The following is a 23,953-nucleotide window of genomic DNA, read 5'->3' as shown; positions in this document are numbered from 1 at the left end:
TTGTTTTTAATGTTTATATGCCTTCTGTACATCTTTTGACTCGTTTCATATTTTTGGAAGGCATTAGTATACCATGGTTTTAATTTTTTTATTTTTTAGGGCCACATGTGTGGCATATGGAAGTTCCTAGGCTAGGGGTTGAATTGGAGCTGCAGCTGCCTGGCCTGCACCAGAGCCACAGCAGCTCAGGACCCGAGTTGTGTCTGCAACCTACACCACAGCTCACAGCAATGCAGATACTTTACCCATTGAATGGGGCCAGGGATAGAACTTGCATCCTCATGGATACTAGTTGAGTTCATTACCCCTGAACCACAACGGGAACTCCCTATACCATGGTTTTTAGATCACAGGCTCCAGCAGATAAGAACTGTTTGTGTAAAAACTTTAATTCTAAACATTAAATCATAACATTCATGCACCAATCAATATTTTCTTCTACTCTTGGGTTTCTTGTGAATGATTTGCTCTTATATATTTATAATACATAACTGAGCAAATTATATTTATGATGTAAATTGCCAATGGATTTCTGATTGTAGCAAATACTCTGGGTGCCTAGCATCTCATCCCCTTGGCTAGGGCTTTAATTTTAGCCTTTATCTCATGTGTGTGCAGAGTCTCAGCTCAAACAAGTGAGCTTTCTGCATGCCAAGCCAGGAAAGCCATTGGAACCTACTTGGCCTGTGCATCTACTAGAACTGGAGATCTGGGGAATTATCAATACCTACCCCCAGGCAACCTTCAACCAATGAGGGACAAGAACCTTTTGATAAATGCCTCAGCTTCTATCTTTCCCAAGGCTAGAATGCATTTTGTACCCTCCTCAGAAATACTTATGGACTCAAACCCATGTGTCTATGGCAGCCATGTACTCAATTGGCTATTTTATTGATCTTCTCTACCCAGCTCTCTCTGATCCCTCATTCCTGCTTCTTGGGATCACCTTCAAATAAACTACTAACACTCAAGTTCATGCTTCAGGCTCCCCTTTCAAAGAAACCCAATCTAAGACCTGACCTTCAGTACACCTCTTAAAATTCTTTTTTTCATTTTTTAAAGTTTTATTGAAGTATGGCTAATTTACAATGTTGTGATAATTTCTGCTGTACAACAAGGTGATTCAGTTATACACATACACACAACCATTCTTTTAAAGACTGTTTTTTCATAGAGATTATCACGGAATATTGGGTAGCGTTCCCTGTACTATATAGCAGGTCCCCATTGGCCAGTAATTACACATGTCACAGTATGCATATGCCAATCCCAAACCCCCAGTCCAGCCCTCCCCAACCTGTCCCCTTTGGTTACCATAACTTTGTTTTCAAAGTCTGTGAGTCTGTTTCTGTTGTACAAATAAGCTCATTTGTATCCTTTTTTAAGTTCCACAGGTAAGTAGTATCTCATATGATATTTGTCTTTTGCTGTCTGACTATCTTCACTTAGTATGACAATATCTATGCCTATCCATATTGCTGTAATGGCATCATTTCATTCTTTCTTATGGCTGAGTAATATTCCACTGTGTATATATACCACATCTTCTTTATACATTCCTTTGTTGATGGGCATTTAGGTTGCTTCCATGTCTTGGCTATTGTAAACAGTGCTGCAGTGAACATTGGGGTGCATCTATATTTTCAATTATAGATTATTCTATGTTTTCACATGCTGTTGTGTCTTTAGAGATGTTCTTCTTGACCCAGAAAACTCTTTTCTCCCTCACTTGTCTTTCCATCCCCAATTCACTAGTATCACCCCCACCAGAAGTCCAGTCAGGTATTTCTACACACAAGGCAGATTTCCATCATAGTCACCATTCTGTTTTACTATAATTGTAGCTTCTGAGCTAGGAATTGGTAAAAATTGGTGGACAGATGTCACTTCTTTATTCTGAGCATTGTTGATAAGAGGGGGGAAAGAATATTAAGTGGAACAAAATTGTTCTTAGTGATAAACTGTGTTAGGAGGAAGAAAACACTTATTGCCCTTTTTTCAGAGTATTAGTTTGGATTATCACTTGATACAGTTTTTTAAAATTAATGTCAGAGTTTTGGGAAAAAGGACGGCTGTAATAGAGACTGAGTTAAACAAAAGTTGAATCCCTGGGTACTCTTAAACTGAGGGCAAAAAATGGTGGAGTGGGTTGGGTTGGGTGAGAAACAACCAAATGATATAAATTTTTCTCTATATATAGTATATTATTTGTATATTATATATTATATCATATATATGAATCTTTATATATCTAAATGCAGAAAAGAGAATGTACTCAGTAGAGGCATGCCATGGAGTCCCAAGTAGTGGTAGCTATGGTGTCCTTCTTTAGGCTGCCTTAGCCAGCCTCATACATAAGGCATGGTTGGTTAGGGTCATTTTTCACTAAAACCTTCAGTAGGTTGACATATCTATTAAATAAAAATATTGTTTGAATTTCAGATAAAAATATCCCATATACTACATGGGACATACTTATACTAAAAATATTCACTTATATGAAATTTACATTTAACTTGGCATCTTGCATTTTATGTAGTAACTCTCCCTGAGTGCCTGGGAATCATGGGAATAGTCACATGAAAAAGAGACTCTCAGTTATCGGTCTCTAGTCTCTTATTTGGCACCTTTGAGATTAAGGGCCTCGGGGAGGCCAGGGTTAGATCAATCAGCCAGTGAACTAGAACAAAGAATTACTACTAGCGATTGTTTTTAGACTATAATAAATATAATATAATATAATATAATATAATATAATATAACATAACATAACATAACATAACATAACATAACATAACATAATGTAATATAAAACTGGCCTGGGAAATAACTCTGTGCTTATCCCTTCCTTTTACTAGAATATGAACCTTTAAGAGCAAGTGTTATATTCATTTCAGATCACCATGATCAAGTTAGAATGTATGGCACACAGTAGGTATCATATATATAAACAAATAAATAAGTGCATATTTACTATGTAATGTATATTATCATGTATGTAAAATATGTTAATATATAATGCGTAATGATTTATCATCTCAGAGAAGGGAAATTAGAATGTGAAAATGTTATTTTTGTTACTTTGTGTTATTTATTAGCACTTTGACTCAGGATTCACATTTTTCCAGTTATTAGCCTCCATTTTAGCTTCTATTTCAAAACATTCATTCTTAGAATTAAAAGCTACCTTTAAAAAACAATTTCTTTATCTTTCCCTTTTTATTCTTCCAGTATGACTGAAATAAATGTTTCAAAATATATTGATTCAGCTCTCTGTCCAGATCCTTATTCTGTAAGGGAGAAAAATCACCTGGATGTTAGTCTTTCCCTGCCATGAATGCATGCTACAGACTTGGAGAATCTTTTTAACATTTCATTTAGTTATCTAAAAGCCCCACTAGAATTATTTTCCAAAATAATTAGCCAGTATTAGAAAAATATCATCACAAGTAAGAGGCAAAAGACCACAATAATCAACACAATATTGAAAGAAAAGAATAAAGTTGGAGGACTTAAGCAGCCTACTTTTAAGATTTACTCTAAACCTGCAGTAATCAAGATGGTGTGATCTGGCAAAAAAGAGGCAAATAGATCAATGGAACATAATGAAGAGCATAGAAATAAACTCACATGTAAGCAATTGATTTTTGAGAAAGGAAAAGACAATACAATGGAGCAAAGAGAGTCTTTTCAACAAATGGTGCTGGGTTAACTGTACATCTACATGTAAGAAAAAAAAATGAGTCTTGGAGTTCCTGTCATGACTCAGTGGTTAACAAATCCGACTAGGAACCATGAGGTTGTGGGTCCAATCCCTGGCCTCACTCAGTGGGTTAAGGATCTGGTGTTGCTGTGAGCTGTGGTGTAGGTCGTAGACATGGCTTGGATCCCGTGTTGCTATGGCTCTGGCCTAGGCTGGCGGCTACAGATCCAATCAGACCCCTAGCCTGGGAACCTCCATATGCCATGGGTGAGGCCCCAAAAAGACAAAAAGACAAAAAAAAAAAGTCTTAACAAAAACCTTACACCTTTCACAAAAATTAACTCAGAATGAATCACAAACCTTAGTGCAAAATGCAAAACTATAAATTCCTAGAAGGTAGCCTTTTAAACCTAATTGCCCTTGAGTGTGGTGATGAATTTTTAGATAAAACACCAAAGACATGATTCATGGAAGAAATAATTGCTAGGCTTGACTTCATTAAAATTAAAAACTGTTGCTCTGTGATAGACCATGTCAAGAGAATGAGAAGACAAGCACAGACTGGAAGAAAATATTTGCAAAAGGCATATCTGATAAAGACATGCTATCCACAATCACCAAAAACCCTTAAAACTCAACAATAAGAAAACAAACAACCCAATTATAGAATAGACTGAGGACCTTAACAGAGATTTCACCAAAGAAGACATACAGATGGCAAATAAGCATATGAAAAGATGTTCCACATCATATGCCATCAGGGAAATGCAAATTAACACACTGAGATATGACTAGACAACCATTCGAATGGCCAAAGTCTGGAATACTGACAATATTAAATGCTGGTGAGGAGTTACAGTTCCCATTCACTGCTGGTGGGAATGCAAAATGGCACAGCCACTTCAGAAGACAGTTTGGCAGTATCTTACAAAACTAAACCTACTCATTCCATACCATCCAGCAATCATGCTCCTTGATATTTGTCCAAAGGAGTTGAAGACTTATGTCCACACAGAAAAACTGTACAAAATGTTTATAACAACTTTATTCATAATTTCTATAACTTGAAAGCAACCAAGATGTCCTTCAGTAGGGGAATAGATAAACTTTGGTACACATGGGCAATGAACTATTATTCAGCACTAAAAATAAGTGGGCTATCAAGCCATGAAAAGACATAGAGAAATCTTAAATGCACAATATTAATGAAAAAAATCAATCTGAAATGGCTACATATTGACTCCAACTAAATAACATTCTAGAAAAGGCAAAACTACGCAAACAGTAAAAAGATCAGTGGATGGCAGGGGACATGAATAGGCAAAGTATGGAGGATTTTTAGGACAATATAATTCTCTGTATGATATCCTAATCATGAATACATGCCATTGCACATTTGCCTAAATCCACAGAATGTACAACACCAAGAATAAACCCTAATATAAATGATGCATTTTAAATGATTATGATGTGTCAATGTAGGTTCTTCAATGGTAACACATTATGTCACTCTGATGGGAGATACTGATAATGGAAGAGGCTATGTATTTGTGGAAATGGAGTAAATGTGAAATCTCTGTACAATTTTATTGTGAACTTAAAACTGCTCTGAAAAAAACAAAATCTGCATTTAAAAAGTCGCAAGCATGCTAGATGGAAATGTATAACAACCAACTCAATGGGTAATTCTCATAGGAGTAAAGGTATGAGTTCATCACTTTTCAATTGTCCTGCATAAAGACATTATAAAAATGTACCAGGCCTCTTAGTTGTCTTTTGGAGAACAATATCTGACTTTGCAAGGTTTGCAAGAGTGACTCTTTGGTATTTTCAGACCTGGGCTGGGGCTATGAAAAATAGACTTTTGATTTGAGACTAGTCACATATATCACCTCACCTCTCAGCTCAATTTTTCTTTATTCTAGAATGAATTAGACACACAATTTAACAAGGCACAATGAATGTATAGATGAGTTAAAACCAGATTTCATGGAAAGATGGATGGGTGGATTGAAGAAAGATAGGGCTTTTTACTTTATTGGTGTCGTTTTTAATAAGCACCAAATTCCCATAAAGATGGTTCTTACTTGTTGAAAAGGAAGATCATTACTTAAAATAATGATTATTTTTAGTTTTAAAACTTAAAAATATCCTTTAAATGGTCTATCATTAAATATTTGATTGATAGTGATCATATCCATGAGTAAAATTTAAACACAAAAGATATAAAAAAGAGAATATTCATTAGAATAGGATTGCACCCTTAGTTCCCCAGGAAATTTAACATGTTTGAAACAGGTATGATTTTTTGAAATTTTATTAGAATCTGAAAAAAATCTCCTAAAATAATTCCCCCAAATTTGATCTATTTGAATTTGAACATACTCCCTATTAAAATCTAACTCTTTTGTTAACAGGACTTGGAATACTGCATCAGTTAAAGTATAATAGTAAATCCTGGAATCAAAGTTAGAATACTATTTCAAATCCATCATTAGTGCTTCAAATAACAAAAGCTGACATTTTGTGCTCATTTGCAGTCAGCAGGAATTTGGCAAGAAGAGATCAAGTAAGGGGTTTCAGAAATTTTTCACAGAACTGATGGGATGTCTATATGGTACTCTCTCTGGTGAAGGGGCAAACTTTTGTAACCAGTGTGGATATGAGATTAAAGCCAATATGTGCCTGATCAGACCACTCTTTTGCGCCTAGAAAAATGACAGTTATCCAGAATTGTCCTCTATAAAACTAAGTGGGCAAAATACCTGTGGTATCCATGTAGGCTTTATTGCTTTATTTTTTTCACACTAAATTTTCTGTTGGATCCTTGGCAAGTGAACAGATCACTACTCACTGTACAAAATCTCCTTTCTATTCTTGGTATCTTTTTAGAAAATGAACAGAAGAGACCTTGATGAGAGCATGGCCGTCAACTTCTTTTTCTCCTGCTTATCTTTACATATGAAACAGAATATAAAATTAGGATTATTTTTAACATTCTTATTTTAAAATGATAGTACCTACTATACATATGATTTATTTTTAAAAATAAAATAGAATACCATCTATAGAGTAATAATTTTTCTAAATTACTGTGATATAGCAGTCAGAGAAAAACAGGGTCTCTGTTCTTTACAGAGCTAGGTGCTAATGGGGAGATACACATTAAGGATGTAAACAATGTGCCGAGTTGTGATGGTAAAGAACAACTAGAAGATGGTTAGCATGGCCCTCTTTGATAAGATGTCATGTGAAGGAATGAGCCTTGTAGCTCTGAAAGAAAGAATGTTGCAGGCAGAGAGAATAGCCACATGTGTAAAGATCCTGTGCCACAAATGGGCTCAGCTTCTTTGAAAATTTGCCTATATGACTGGAGTAGGGCAGGGTAGAGGGAGGTAAGTGATCAGGTCAAAAAGGTAGTGGATGGTCAGTTTAGAAAGACTTGAAGACCATGAAAAGGACTTTGGGTTTTACCAGGGTAAGATGGAAACAACTGGAAATGACATGATCTGATTTGTGATTTGAAAGGATTGCTTTGTCTATTGTATGGGGCATAGACCACACAGGGGCAAATGTGGAAGCTAGGAGACAGCAATCCAGAGGCACAGGATTGTGGTCTGGACCATGGTGGGAAATGAGAAAAGAGATTTCAAGATTGACTTTAATATGATAACCCCTAGAGATTATCATATTAAGTTAAATAAGTCAGAAAGAAAAAGACAAATATCATGTATCACTTATATGCGGTATCTAAAAAAAATTATATGAATGAATTTATTTACAAGACAAAAATAGACTCACAGACATAGAAAACAAATGTATGGTTACCAGACAGGATAGTGGTTGAGGGTGGCAGGGAAGAAGATAAATTAGGAGCTTAACAGATACACACTGCTATATATAAGATAGATAAACAAGAGCCTACTATATGCAGGGAACTATATTCAATATCTTATAACCTATAGTGAAAAAGAATCTGAGAAAGAAAAAAAATCCATGTATATACAGATATAATTACATATACACTTTGCTGTACATCTGAAACTAACACTGTAAATTAACTATACTTCAATTTTTAAAAGTGGTTAAAACAAAGAATGACTTTAGGTTTTTGTCATTAGTAACTGGCATATAACAGTTATAATATATTAAGATGGGGAAGATTAAAGAGCAAATTGAGAGAGAGCAATCAAGAGTTGGGCTTCATCCATGTTAAATTTAAGACACTAATGAGGTGATCCCAGGCTTACAGCTGATGTACAGATTTGTTAACTGGAGAAATTGTTAAGTCTGGAAATGCTCAGTTGAGACTAATCATGTATGGAGGGTATTTAAAGACATGAGTATGAATGATATCACTTTGGCAGTGAGTATAAATAGAAAAGAGAAGAATTCTGAGGACTAAGCCTTAAAGTATCCAACATTTAGAGGTTGGAGAGAGAGAAAGAAAACAGGTCATGGCACCAAGAAAGAGTGGTCAGTAGAGCAGCTGGAGAATCAAGAGACAGAAGAGCCTATGAGTCCAGTTGAAGAAAGCATTTTAAGAAGAAGTGATCAGCAATATCACTTGTGACTAAGAAGTCAAATAAAAGGTAAATTGAAATATGTGTATGATTTGTCAACTTATTGGTCATGAGTGACCTTAACAAGGATGATTTCTACAGAATGGTAGGTGAGCAGTAGTATGTTGGTAAATTTTAAAAACTGACCATCTGGGGGGAAAAAAAAAACTCTGTGATTTGAAGCATTTTCCAATTTCCACAGTGTAAACACACTCTCTATTGCCAATTGCATGCTGCCAATACGATATTTGAATATGGAATTGGAAAACAATGTGCACAATTGGCTCTTGTATGCAGGAGAAAACCAGCTCGGCCCACAACTTCTGGTGTGGATGAAATTTTTTTTTTAATTCTATTAAAAATACATGCAACAAAGTAAAAATATTTTATTTATTTTAAGGTATAGTAAAAATTTTTTTGATGTCTAGTGATAAAAATGTATGTTCCTGGGCTAGTGACAAAGTCTTGCCAGTTATGGATACCATAAATAGTTTTAATATTTGGTAGAGCAGTTTTCTAACTAGCATTATTAAAATGTCTTTTCATAGTCTCAAGGTTTCAAAAGATAAAAAAGAAGTTAATCTCTAGATGTTTACCTTGAACATAGATATGTTGATATCTTTTTTTTTAAACTGGTATTTGTTCAACATACTGGAATTGTTAACACCCTTTTTTGTCCTAGTGTGTCAAGTGCTAAGAACCTAATGCTCTTATAAATGAAATTTCTAATCTTTACCTTCATTTTAAAATAATTTTAAAAAATTTACTGGTAACATGTACTCTTTATAGAAAAAAATAAATAATAATGAAAATAAGCCAAAAAGAATATAATGTGCAAAGTATCATAACCTACAATATATAAAGGACCTCTAGAAATCAATAAGAAAACTGTAAACAACCAATAGAAAGATTGGTAAATTAAACAGGAATTTCATAGGTAAGAAAGTTCAAATGGCTTATAAACATATGAAAAGATGCTTAATCTAATTAGTCACAGAGAGACGCAAATTATAATCATAATGTGACACAGTTTCACACATACCAGAGTGGCAAAAACATTTTTTTCTTAATTGGACAATATAAATTGTCAAGGATGTAGAACCAGAAAAACTCTGATAGGGATGTAAATTGATATAAACAAATTAAAAAGCTGATTAACATTAATCAGCAAAGCTGAACATGCACAAATCTTACAATTCAGCATTTTCTTTTTCCAGAAGAAACGCCTGCACAAGTACACCTCAAAACTTGTATGAGGATATCTAGAAGAGCACTGTTTGGAATATAAAGAAAAAATGAACAAGAATTAGAATAGAGGAGCAAACTTAGGTAAATTCATATGATGAGATATTACTAGCAGTGAAGATAAAGTTACTACTGCATACACCAAATTAGATGAATCTAATATATGTGACATTAAATGAAAGAAATTGTCACCCATGAAAATATATACTATGATTCATTCTATAGAATGTTTTCTTTAAATATTATATATACACTGGTAGTTAAAATATAAAGAAATGGAGGGGACTAATAAATATAAAATTTGAGATAATGGTTACTTTGGGTGGAGGATAGAGGAGATGAGATTGGAGAGGCATACACAGGGAATTTCTAACTTACTGATAACACTTTGTGTCTTAACCTTGCTGGGAGAAACCATGCATGCCCATTTTGTGCTTTCTAATCTGTAAAATGTTTTATATGCTTTGTGTGCATGCTGTTTTTCATTTATATATATATATATATATATATATATATACTCTATAGTGTAATATTACTGTATATGTAACAAAAATGAACAAGATGAGGAAACAGTAAAGAGACTTCGTTAACAGTTGTTATTAGGAAGTTACCATGGTGGCTCAGCATGTTAAGAACATAACATAGTATCCATGAGAATGGGTGTCCAATCCCTGGCCTTGCTCAGTGGGTTAAGGATCCGGTGTTGCTGCAAGCTGCAATGTAGGTAGCAGATGTGGTTCAGATCCTGTGTTGCTGTGGCTGTGGAGTAGCTAGCAGCTGCAGGTCCGATTTGACCCCTAGCCCAGGAACTTCCATATACTACAGGTGCAGGCCTAAAAAAATAAATAAATAATAGAAAAAAAATCTCCCATTAAAAAAAAGCAATCATTATTAGGAGTTACTGCTGTGGTGCAACAGAATCAGTGGCCTCTCTCTAGCACCACAACATAGGTTTGATCCCTGTCTCAGCGCAGTGGCTCAGTACAGAATCTGGCATTGCTGTAGCCATAGGTCGCAACTGTGGCTCAGATCCGATCCCTGGCTCCGGAGCTCCATACACTATGAGGTGGCCACAAAAGAAAAAAAAGAGTCATTACTAATAATCTAGATAAACAACACCAGATCTGTTACATTGATAAGAATGGGAATGCAAAGGAAAGAAAAAAACACCAAAAAAAAAAATAGAAAAATAGAAAGCTGTCAACCCTGATAAATGGAATAAAAGAAAGGAGGTGACATCCCCATTGCTGTGAAGCCCAGCTGATTTTGGAACACAGCACCATTATAGAGGAAATGACTTAAAGCAGGCACAAGTAGAATGGACCTTATTCAGGAGCAAGGTCAGAGGCAGAAAATAATATTTAATAGTCAACTGGTTATTATGAGAATAATAACAGACTATACATTAGTAGATACAGTCTTCCAGAAAAAGAATGTGAAATAACACCAGAGGTCATGAGGAATTTCCTTAACAGAGGAAATGCAGGAAGCTAAGTAAAGGAAGTCTTGCCCTCTTCCAATTTATTCTACACATTGATGCCAGAAAAATATTTCTAAGCCACAAATTGATCATGTCAACTCCGCTGGCCAAAATGCTTTATAGCTTCAGGATGATTTCCAAACTCGATAACCTGCCAGAAAATGCTATTTACATGGTGATCATATATTTCCAGCCGGCTCTAGCTCCTGTGACCATCACCCAGTCACCTATCTTCCAGCCTCATTGAAGGACTTGCCACCTCTCCCACTGCTCCCCAACCTTGATATTACTTCCCTTTCGGACTGGGTAAAGCTTGATCATCATAGCAGCCCCAGTGTCTCCTCCTCTCAGAAGCATTCCCTTACTTCTCTAAGTTGATCAGAGTCCACTTTGTAGAAACCTATCCATGGCTCTTTGATGAATTTGTCATACTCATTTATGACTATTTCACTTTTTGTCTCCTGCTTACACTGGGCCAGCTTTTTGTATCTGCATTTCTTAGCTATAATGGCACCAAGTGGATCTTTAATAAGTGTTTGCTAAATAAATAAATGGATGATCAGATAGGTCAATAATAAATGAGTCAGCCAAAGATGATATCAGAAAAATATATCAGGTGAGATTTTTAGAAAGGGCATTAATAGTTAATAGCACATGTTACACCTATGATATAGGGAATGAGCAAGGAAAGACACTGATCTAACAATGAGGCAGTCGACGAAGAGTTATGGTTCAATAAGTGATTTGACCAGAAGCCACAAGAAGGCTGGGATGGCGTGATCAGGACACTGAGGGTTAAGTGAAACATGGAGTCATTGTGTATGATTAATTCCAGGTTGAGAAGTCCAATGACTAAAGGGAACAACAGCAAAGGCAAGGTCAAGCAAACACTTTGAAGAGTATGTACCTACACATCCCAGGGAGAAGCAGTGATGGAAGGTGCACTAAAAAGGAGCCGCTAAAAAGCAAAACAGTTCCTGGGGACTGGAAGGTGGGTTTGCATCAGTGACACCAGTATTCTGAAGAAAGGATGGGATTATACCATAGAAAGACATTTAAGGCTGAGTGGAGAGGAAAAGCATGGAGTCCTTTGAAAATAAGAGCTAGGATTATCCTGATGATGATGAGTCTGGTTGAAAACATCTGCATTAGGAAATGTGCTTGAGTATGAAAGGAGTAGAAAGAAGAGATTTTTACTGAAGGGTGACGGTCTGGCGAATGCAGTGTGGTTTACAATAGTCTGGGTGGTTTCATCGTTATGCAGCACGAGGGCTGGAACACATCTAAAAAGCTATTGCTCACAGCTGATGAAGATAATCCTTCCAACCTTCCATTTGCTGCCATTTCTAAAAGCATCCAGAGCACCTGTGTAGTTCCTGTCTCCCAAACCTGCTGTGTAGAAGGTAACTCAGCACTTAATCCAGACACTGTCTTTTTTTTTTTTTTTTTTAACATTTCAAGACTTCCTGGTTCACATCCCTTGACATGGATAATACATCTGCTTCCTCCCTGCTCCTAATACATGCCAAACATCATACACTGCTTATTCTGTTACCATAATAGTGATGACTCAAAATGTGAAAGTACTTTTTTTTTTTCTTTTTACAGCCGCACCCACAACATATGGAGGTTCCCAGGCTAACAGTCGAATCAGAGCTGCAGCTGCCAGCCTACACCACAGCCACAGCAATGCCAGATCCTTAACACACTGAGTGAGGCCAGGGATTGAACCCATATCTTCATGGAGACTAGTTGGGTTCTTAACCTGCTGAACCACAACAGAACACCTGAAATTACTTTTTATATGTATATTCATATTTCTTGGGCTTTGTGTTGGGCTCTATAGTAGCCATAAAATATTATTTATTAATATATCAAAAAAATCTGTCCTCAATTTTCCACCTTGTGGAAAAGCCTTCGTGGTTGTGTAGTATCTACTTGAGATCTCGATAACTTACTTTTTGAAACTGGAATGGGTTGTTGTATTTAATATTGTTCAAAACAAATTCTTCTCCCAATGTCTATAAAATCTTAGTTTTGTAGCATAGTAATAAATCCCTAGCATCAGACAGGTTATGTTTCAACACTTTCCAGTTGTGAGAGTTTAAACATGACACTTACTCTCTCTGATCATGTTTCCTTATCTGTCAGATGAAGATTAGAACAGTACTGTCTTATGCAGTTACCTAATGGAGGAAGTGAACCTGCTGCTGACAATAAGGATATTCAACAAACATTTGTTCCTAGTAGAACAGTTATAAGGCTATTATGATTTAAAAAGGCAAGCTTGCTTTTAATTTTGCATCAATTTTGTAATGGATTTTTAATATTAAATAACATATATCCCTCACCCTCATCCCTTAATCTGGTGGAATAATTGGTCATGTGGTGTGAGGCCAAGACAGTTTGTGATATGTTAAAAAAAAAAAAAAATCCAGAGTTCCCATCGTGGCTCAGTGGTTAACGTATCTGACTAGGAACCATGAGGTTACAGGTTTGATCCCTGGCCTCGCTCAGTGGGTTAAGGATCCGGCGTTGCCGTGAGCTGCGGTGTAGGTTGCAGATACAGCTCGGATCTGGTGTGGCTGTGGCTGTGGCTGTGGCGTAGGCCAGCAGCAACAGCTCCAATTCGACCCCTAATCTGGGAAACTCCATATGCAATGGGAGTGGCCCTAGAAAAAAAAAAAAGCAAAAAAAAAAAAAAAAAAATCCAAAAAGCGATGTTGGATATTTAAAAGTTTCTTAGCTAGTGAAAGCCATGTGAACCAAGATATTCAGGAGTTATCATTACACAACTGAGGTCGCCTGTGTCTTCTTTTCAAATATGGTTAATAAGCACACGTTGAAGACATGAGTTGAATGGCCGCCTGGTTTGATGTCATTTTTTTAAGCAGTTGCCAAAGAAAGGAAAGCTCTGTAATTTAGGGTGAGGGAGCTGAGAAAGAATAAGCAGACTAAAAATTGTTAGTTGATTTCAGGGAATGAAGTTGGTCCCCTGGCACCAGTTCTTTTCAATAGTAAGTGACTCTCAGTTGCTGCTCCAGAAATCGTGACAATGTCTTTGAATTTGGTTTCTGTAAAAAGACTGGGACTTGTTAAATCCACCACAGCCCCAGCTTTCAGGACCATATTTGGCATTTGCGAGAGCTGTGACCCACAGAACGTGACCTAAAGGCTGCCAAAATGCATGGCAAAGAGGCAGCGTCTCAGGATATTATTAGTGGATTATTTCTATCTATAGATTATTTTAAAAGGTTACTTAGCAAACTGTAATTTTAAGCCTGTTTCATGTGTCTGGCATTGTGAAAGCAATAAAAATTTGAGTTGCCATCAAACTTTCTAAAGAGGGCACAACATTGACAAAAGTATCAACAGAAAGTCACCAGTAAGATTCACGTACAGGAGTTCCCACTGTGGCATAGTGGGTTAAGACTCCAACTGTAGTAGTGCTGGTCACAGTTGCTGCAGCCAAGATGCAATCCCTGGCGCAGGAACTTCCATGTGCCACGGATGCGGCCATAAAAAGAGATTCAAGTACACCCACAGATTAGAGATATAGATCCTGAAATTTAGAGAACTAAGTTTTTTAATAATCAAATTAGTTCTAGTACAAAAACATGACCACATTATGATATGTGAATAGTCCCAAAACAACTGGCCAGATGATTTTTTAAAAAAATATGAAAAAGTCCATTATCCAGTGTCATGGAAAACAGTTTTTGGACTGATATTTACTTACCCTTTCTTTTTGGCTGCACCCACGGCATGCAGAAGTTCCTGGGCCAGGGATCGAACCCTCACCATAGCAGCGACCCTCACTGCAGCAGTGACACCATAGGATTCTTAACTGCTAGGCCACCAGGGAACTCCCTACCCATTACTTCTAAACTAGCTAAGCTCTTCACTATAAAATGATTTAGAGATCTCAGAGCATTCTCCTCTATGCTCTGAAGAGATCAAAACTTTTTTTTTTCACATTCTGAATAGGCCTTTGATTTAATATTACTATCGTTGCACTGAAAAATAATATAGCATTTTCTATCATTGGAGGACTCTGAGGAAGAACTTTAGCAAAGGCAAGTGCTAGCAACTAACTGCCTCATCCCTGAAGGTTGTATATTTTAGAAAACTCTCAGGTCACAATTGATTTGCCATCAAATACTTACGGATTCCTATTCTGTCACAAGTTCAGCGCTTGGCATTCCCAGTTATAGACATGAATGAGGCAGGCATGATTTCTGCTTTCTAGAGTTTGTACTCTACTGAGAAAGATGTGCAAAATATAAGTCATTATGAGAGATCTGAGGATCTTAGCAAGGCTGAGTATAAAGCACTGTGGGAACATTTAGCAAGGGATTTAACTGACTTCCAGCAAATAAAAATTAGACAATTCCTGGAGATGAGAAGCACCTTAATACCTCTTTTATTGGAAGAGTGAATAGTTCTCTTGGGTATATTGCACATAAATATTTCAAGGCTGTAAAATTTTTATACCCTGCCACCTCCCCAAAATGATTTGAGACAGCTAATATTTCACTTAGTAAATTAGCCTCCTAACTCTATAAACAAACACCAGCACTTTCCTTTCTCTTCCCAGTAAACTTTAAAGAAGATAAGCAACCCTAACCTTTGTTGCTAAATGTGTATATTATAGCACTTTCAGCGAACACAAAAGAGCAGTGAGTCATGCTAGAAGGCGTGGATCTCTGAGCCTCCTCACGTGTACCACACTTTTGGTTGAAGGTCTGTCTTGATGTCTGCTGCCGCAATAAATATTTTTCCTTTAACCACATGACAAGCATTTAATTGACAATCTGATAAATGCTACCAACAAAAAAGCTATCGGTTCTTTTCCCCAGTGTTCTATCATCAATTATCTTACCATTCAGAATATCCATAAAATATTCAGATCCCCATGGAATAAGAAGCTGTGGCTGAATGCCATCGTGAGGTAGCATATGTTCAGCGGCAAATGCTCAGTGACCTAGGAAGTGTGCCTTCCTCTCCTAACACATGCCTTGGACAATCCTTAACAGAAGTTCTCAAGTGGCAACCAAAACACACTTCCTTCCCGACAGATGATGCATCCTGTCATTTTTTTTTTTTTAGAAAAATGATTTAATCATTTCAATGAAATGTTTTTTTGAAACGAAACTGAATCCTAGCCGTTGACATACTTCATACCTGATTCAGTGTTTCTTTTACTTGCCCTGTGGATGACAGGGATGCAAAGAAGAGTAGACAAAATGCTATCCTCTAGTGCTATAAGAGAAGTAATTTAAATTTATATATATGTAAAGGTTATTATAAAATTATTCATCCTTTGTGGGTTTCAGTTTTATCATCTCTCAAATGGTTCGGGAAAGAGTGAGGGGCCTGTTGATGTCATTTCCTAGTTTCCTTTAGGACTATTATATATTTATATATATAATTTTTAAAATTTATTTTTATATTTTTTCAGTGTTTATTATAGTTGATTAATGTTTTGTCAATTATTGCTGTAGAGCAAAGTGACCCGGTTATACATATGTATACATTCTTTTTCTCATAATATCTTCCATTATGCAGAATAAAGGTAAACAATTTTCAGGAAAATGTACTTAATAATAATCTTATAGAAAGAAGATCAGACTTTGTCACATTGGTTTGAAAAGTTAAAACTAAAAGGAACCCTAGGAATCATTTAGTCACAACCTCTCAATTTATACATGAAAAACTGGAACCAAAACTGCTAAGGAAATTGCCCGAAGCTACACAGCTGGTTGGGGCAGAATTAAGAGTTAGTTCCTGCTTTCTTGGCTCCTGGCTTACATTTTACCAAAGGTTGGTATTTATGAATCTGTTTCCTACTTGTGAAGAAGATTGGTTGAAATTAACAGATCAGGAGTTCCTGTTGTGGCTCAGTGGAAACAAATCTGAGTAGCATCCATGAGGATGCAGGTTCGATCCCTGGCCTTGCTCAGTGGGTTAAGGAACAGGTGTTGCGGTAAGGTCACAGATGTAGGCTCAGATCCCGCGTTGCTGTAGCTGTGACGTAAGCCAGCAGGATATGACCCATAGCTAGGAACCCCTATACGCTGTGGGTATGGCTCTAAAAAGAGAACGAGAGAGAGAAAGGGAGGGAGAGGGAAGGAGGGAGGGAAGGAGAGAGAGAGAAAAGAGAAAAAGAAAAGAAAGAAAGAAATTAACAGATGATAACAATGACTCAAACTAAGGAGGCAATATGACAAACTAGAACAAAGACAGGTAGAAGGAGTCTGAACCCCTGAGCTCACATCTGAGTGCCACAGACACCTGCCCCTTCAATTGCGTGTCAGAAAAGTGACACTCTCTCAACCCTTTATCTAATTACTCAGGAAAGAAAATGAAATCTTTAGGGGGAAAAAAAAGAACATGTAAATTCAAAACACAATATAAGTAACAAAATCAAAGAGCAAGATTCAAAATGTACTGGCATAGGTTTAGGACTTAAGAATTCAGGCATTGGTATCAGACACCTGAGTTTACATTTCAGCTTTACCACTTCAGACGATTTAGTTCACCTTTCTGCCCCTCACTTTCCTCATCTGTCAAATAGATTTAATAGTATTTCCCTCCTAAGGCTGCTGTTAGGACTAACCGAGATTGTGATGCATGCAGAACTGATTTATAACACTGGTGCGTAAATATGAATCAATTTAACTTTTTTCCATAATTATCACTCTAACTTGTGGCAGTTCCTTTGGTGACATCATAGACACATTCTTTAACTTTAAAGTCACATTTGGTCACAGAGTAACATACATTTTAGTACATCAGAATAGTACATATATCAGCATATAAATCTCATTCCTGGTGATGTTAAAACTTCAATCTCATCATTTCACATTCAATTCAAAGCTGAACTTGGAGTGGACCCCGTGAAAGCAGGAGCAATGATGTGCCCTTACACTTTGTCAGTGTCTTTCTTTATCTGTCTCCTAACCTTTTCAGCCTCTAGAACCTGGCTACTTCCAGAGTGTCTCTCCTTCCACACCCTTAAGGGAGAGTGCGATTCTGCTCTGGTGTCTTAGTGTCTGTAGGGAGAGAAGGAGGCTGCTCTATTGCCCCAGTGCTTCTCTGCCTGATGCTGGAGCACAGCACCTGGTCCTCTTTCACCTGCGCTGCTTCTTGGAAAGCCTGGGACCTGAAAGTAGATACTTCCAGTCCTCAGGGTGTGTTAGCCATTTCCAGTTTCTTTAAACCTGATGCTTTAACATCTGCCCCACATGGATATGCCAGACTTGTCTTGTTCCAGACAATCCGATAATATGCTGGAGTCACTTAGCCTTGACCTCATGCCTCCCTTACTCCTGCCCCCTCCCTTTCCTCCTGCTCCTTCCCTTGCCTCACCTCCCCTACTCCCAGAGGTGTGCTCTTCAAATACAAACCAATCAAAAGTGTCCATACCCATCTTTTATTAGGTACCCACATTTTGGGTGACTAAACACCTGCCTTTTCTGCCCCAGGGCCAGGTACTAGACAACTGGGAACAGTCCCTATACACCACGGCCTGTGAAATTATTTACTAGCCAATCTAAGCCTGATTGTCCTTCCTCACCTGTTCTTTCCAACATAAACCACAATCAAGCCACTTTGCCACAGTTTCCCCTTCTCCCTTTGCCCCATGGTTCTTCCTCATGTGTTTTTCCTGGCATAGCATGCCCTCCTCCTTCTGGGAACTGTGAGTAACAAACTTTTCAATGGAAATGATCTCCTGAGCTTATTTACCTCATCTCCTTATTTTACCTCAAATTTTCTATTAGTATAATACACACACACACACACACACACACACACACACACACACACAGTTGTATTTTGGGGGCCGCACCTGCAACACATGTAAGTTCCCAGGCTAAGGGTTGAATTGGAACTATAGCTGCTGGCCTACACCACAGCCACAGCAAGGTCAGATCTGAGCCACATCTGTGATCTACATCACAGCTCATGGCAACGTGGCAAGGCTGGATCCTTAAGTCACTGAGCAAGTGAGGGATGGAACCCGCATCCTCATGGATACTGGTCATGTTCTTAACCCGCTGAGCCACCATGGGAGATCCAGTACCTATATTTTAAAACGCAGATAATGTCTGTCAAATATCCCTTTCTTTTCTCCCATGTTGAAGGAACTGGGTCTACAAGTCTCTCCTTCTTTCACCACATTCACCTCAGAGTAAGCTGGGGAGGTCAGAAACTCAGAAAGCATTTAAGCAGGAAATGAGGTGCCAGGGATTTCTTCTTAAGGGCACCTACAGTCTTTAACTTAGCTTTAAGTATAAGAAGCATGCCCTACTACATCCCATGGAAAGGCAATAAAATAACCTCAGTATGAAGAGGACACTCTCCATAAGACCAAAAGTCTTTCATACTCCATTGAAATGGAAGTATGAGATGGTGTATTTAGGTTCTAGCCAGGTATTCTACCAGAAGTTCTGAAATCCAGTAAAGCACATTTTGTCAGTTACCTCTGCTGCAGAAGCAGGGAACATACATTAATTAAGGCCCAATTTTTTGACCTAGGAATAGTTCCACCACCCAGTATGTCATGTATACATGCTTTGTAACAAACCACCCAAAACTTGTTGATGTAAGCCGCCAACAATTCATTGCTGTTCACAATTCTATCCACTGATAATCTGGGCAGTTCTTCGACTGTTCTTGGCTGCACTCACGCATGCAGCTGAAGTCATCTGAGAGTGAGACTGGGCTGAAGAGTCCAAGCGGCCTCACTTACATACCTGGCAAATGGTGCTGGCTGTTGGCTGAGGCACCAAATATCACTTTTGTGAGACTGCTCATCCTTCAGTAGGATTTATTGGATTTTTTTTTACAGTATGAATTTCTAGGGTCTCAAGAGGATTAGAGCAGAGGTAAAAGGTCTCATAAGGCCTATGCTTTAGCACTCATGTTACTTCTGCCACATTCTCTTAGTAAAAGCAAATCACAAGGGTAGATCAGACTCAAGGGAGTGAAGAAATAGACTCTCATCTCTTTATGGGAAGAGTGACAATGTGACACTCAAAGCAGCATGGGAAAAGCAGTGTGACACACTGGGGCCATTATTACAATAACTTTAGATCTTTTCCTCATTTTCCCTTCTTCTTGCATGGCAGACGCAATGCTAGAACAGAAGGCATCTTACAAACATAAGAATGAATACTAAGGATCTCCTGAGTTCTTCATGACATCCTGGATTAACTTCACCAATCTTGACTTACTGCTGTTGGACTTCTTCTTTTGTTTAAAAATAATCCTGTTTCTGGATACATCAATATGATGAGGTGTTCTTTTTTTGCAACATGTATAGCTTCAGTTAAGAATGATTTTGTAGCAAAGTCCATCCCTAAATACATGTGTATAGATATGAATATACCTAATTCTATTTATTCTAAATCACAGCTTTGGTACAAAAGCAAAAATCTCACTTACGTTCTATTACATATATAAAACAATTCTCCTTGTGCCTGGCCCAAAATAAATTCTGAATAAATTACAACTGTTGTTATTACAACTTTTACACAGTATCAGTTATGGTTGACCTAAAACAAGAAGACTGCCAATTATTTATACAACAACAACAAGAAAAATTATTCAGGATCAGCAGAGAATTGCAACTTGAGTTCTGCAACCATGGTGAGACATGTATAAGTCCCTACATGCCAAAGATAGGGGAATATTTTATAGAGGAGAAAAGGAAGTAGGGAGGCTATAGTAAACAAGGAGTCCATGGCTTTTCAGTGGCTGAGTTCCTACAAGGAAAGCAGAAGAAATTTTCTCCTTCCCTGTTAGGTTCTGCTATCCTTACAGGGCATGAGAGTTCCCCTCTCTATTCTCCTAACTCTATTTGAGTTTTTTGTTTAATAAAATTTTCACATTTTCCTCTTTTGATCAATAATTTTTTTCTGAAAGCATCACTGATCAAGAGTCAAGTTTCCTGGTTTTAGTGGCTTTTTTTTCTCTCAATGCCAGGAAAGAGCTTTCCTGGGTGTAGTGTCTCAAGGTGGAGAGAAAGTACACAGAGTAGAAATGTACTGTGGTCACACGTGAGTCACAAGGAGGAGTAGGAGGGAGGACTCTCAGTTGCTTTTTATATAAAGTCAGTATGTTATCAAGATGTCAGGCATTGGAGATGATATGATATATTATATCATTGTCAAAGGTTGGGTGACATACACCCAGCAGGCCTGGTCTGGATATCTTAGGAAAACTGTCATCAACATCATCTACTTCAATTCCAGAAAATCTTTACTTGAAGAATACTAGATGATGTGCAGTTCTGGTTGGGATTCAGTTCTTTCTTTAGATGTGTCAGGTCAATCTAAGAATCTGTTCCGCGGAGTTTGGAGGCACAAGGGGTGGTTAGCAATACCTGCTAGGGGCATTTCCAGTGATGTCAAATAGAGTCTTTCTGGAGGTGTCTTTTCCAATAGACAAAATCTCCAGTTTGCAAGGTGTGATGCAAAGTGTCTTCCTCTGCCAGGAGTGCAGTGTGAAAATATTGCTCCACCAAAACACAGTTATTTTTAATAGAAATAATTAGGCCTTTGAAATATTGGAGTATCTCTCCCTTTAAAAGTTGTTGATCAAAAGAGGCAGAAACCAAGTGCAATTCGACATCTTATGATTCTCTCAAAGGGTAAAAGTTTATGAGTTCCAAAAGAGATGGATCTGAGATTTAGAAGGATGAACTTCAATGCTTTTAGTCAAAGTACTTAGAGGTCCTCTAGATATTTTGCCAATTGAGTTTTAATAATGCTATTAGCATGTTGGACAAAACCAGAGGATTGAGGATGGTAAAGGCAATGAATGTATTGTAAGGCCAGCCAAACAAGGACTTGTCGAATTCCCTCATGGCTCAGTAGGTTAAGAATTGGCATTGTCACTGCTGTGGCATGAGTTTGATCCCTGGCTCTAGAACTCCTATATGCCATAAGCATAGCCAAAATAACAACAACAACAATAAAACTACATACTTGTCAAAGTATCTGACTAGTAAAATGAGTTCCTTGGTTACTATAAATTCAAGAGAAGTTCCTAAGATGAGGACAATCTTTTCTAAAAGGACTTTAGCTATAGACAAAGCAGTAGCCTGTCTGCAAGGAAAGTCTTTAGTCCAGTATGAAAACATACAGACCATGACTAAAACACATTTATATCCAACAAAGGGAGGAAGTTGTATGAAATCCATTTGCCAGACCTCAAATGATTCACTAGACCATTTAAAATGCCCAGGAGTAGAATGGACAGGAAGACCTAAGGCTGTATTTTGGACAAGTGGGACAAGTGGAGTAGATATTTTTTGTGGCACTATTAAAAATTTTCCCACCAATATTGATTCATGAATGCTATAATTTTGTTTAATGCATGGACAGTATTGAGGAATGGAACTTTCAGTTTCCAGTAGAACTGGATTGTTATTTGATCCAAACCAGAGATTTTTCTCTTTATCAAACCAACAATTGTTGAATTTACAATCTTGTTTTTCCTTTTCTGAGGCCAATTTTTCGGATTTTCTAGCCATTTTTTCTAAGTTATCATTTGGGGAAATATCCCTTTGTATCATTACAGAGGTTTGGCAGCTACTGGTAGTTTTAGGGGCAGCATTCCTTATGGAAATGTCAGCAAGGTGATTTTCCTTAACTTCCAGAGTCAAGTTTTTAGAATGCCCAGGAATCTTAATAATAACTAAAATAGCAGGTAAAAAAAGTATTGCATCCAATAATTCCTGAACGTAAGAGTCATTTTTAATTGAATTTCCACTGGAAGTAAGGAAACTACATTGCTTCCACAACTTTCCAAAATCATGTGCTACTCCAAAAGCATGTCTGCTATCAGTATAAATATTGGCATTTTGTCCTTGGCAAAACTTGTGTAAGAGTGTATAATTCAGCCTGTTGGGCCGAAGTAACTATAAGTAAAGTGTTGCATCAACAACATCCAAGCATGTTGGCATACCCAGCACAATACTTGCCATTGTCACCTTTTAAATAAGAGCCATTGAGGAACCATGAGAAGTCAGTTCTACACAGTGGAATTTCCCATAGATCATCATGAGGAATCAAAAGTTAATCCATCAGTGTTAAATAGTTGTGAAGGACTTCATCAGTGACAAAACAGAGAAGAGCAGCAGTGTTAGGGTTATTACAAAGTAAGAGAGTTAGGTAAGTAGCAGTTAGCAAAAGGACTTCACAGGAGGTGATGCAACTGACTGAGAAATGTTGAGCTTGAAGAGAATTCAGGAGGGCTTCTACTGCATGAGGCACAAAAATGGCTAAAGGGGATCCCACAATGATTTTCTTGATGGCATTAACCAAAAAAGCAAGCAGCCATAATGCCTCTAAAGCAAGAAGGTAGCCCCATGCCACAGGGTCCAGTTTCTGGCTTTAAAGCCTGTGGATGGATGGATGCCACTGCATATTTGGGCGAGTGACCCATGGCTTTCCCCTCCTGTTCATATACAAAAAGTAAAAATGGAAACTGACAATTGGACGCCCAAGGGCATATGGATTTATCAAACTCTGCTTTGAAGTCTTAAAAGCTATATTGTCCTGTTCTTTCCATAAAATTGAAATGGGGTTGTTGTTTTTTTTTAGTTAAAGAATACAGAAGTTTGGCCATAAGAGAGAAATTTGGGATCAAACTTTGGCAATAACCAACTAACCTGAGAAAACCTCACAGTTGTTGCTTAGTTTTGGGTCTTGGGAAACTTAGGGCACCATGAAGTATATCTGGGTCTAAGTGGAGCACTTGTTCTGATATCAGATCCCCTAAATATCAAGATGGGGTTTATAAAAACTGTGATTTTTCTTTGGTGACTTTATGTCCCTTTAAGGGCAAAAGCTTTAGCAAGTCAATGCTGTCTTCCTGTGAAGAGGCTTGAGAAGGAGAGCAAAGAAGCAAATCATCCACATATTGCAACAAAGTAGAACCTCTAGGGAAATT

General features: G+C 37.5%; 1 protein-coding gene across 7 annotated transcripts in view; it reads right to left on the bottom strand.

Annotated features, from left to right (window-relative positions):
* Positions 1-23,953, bottom strand: part of PLCL1 (phospholipase C like 1 (inactive)) — a 958,345-nt gene that overhangs the window by 72,845 nt on the left and 861,547 nt on the right. For 2 of the 7 annotated variants that reach the window (XR_014830051.1, XR_014830035.1), the window contains exon 9: positions 9,460-9,538. The exons of the other annotated variants lie outside the window; for them this stretch is intronic. The gene's annotated coding sequence lies outside the window, so the exon portion shown is untranslated. Of the gene's footprint in view, positions 1-9,459; positions 9,539-23,953 lie in introns of those variants that run through there. 7 annotated transcript variants of the gene reach the window in all.

Source organism: Sus scrofa, chromosome 15 (genome assembly GCF_054392235.1).
Source record: "Sus scrofa isolate SSC_HxYL_T2T_F1_AM1 chromosome 15, Sscrofa_HxYL_maternal_Yorkshire_Landrace_v2.0, whole genome shotgun sequence".
Classification (NCBI taxonomy): Eukaryota; Metazoa; Chordata; class Mammalia; order Artiodactyla; family Suidae; genus Sus; species Sus scrofa.
This window is presented reverse-complemented; position numbering and strand designations above follow the sequence as displayed.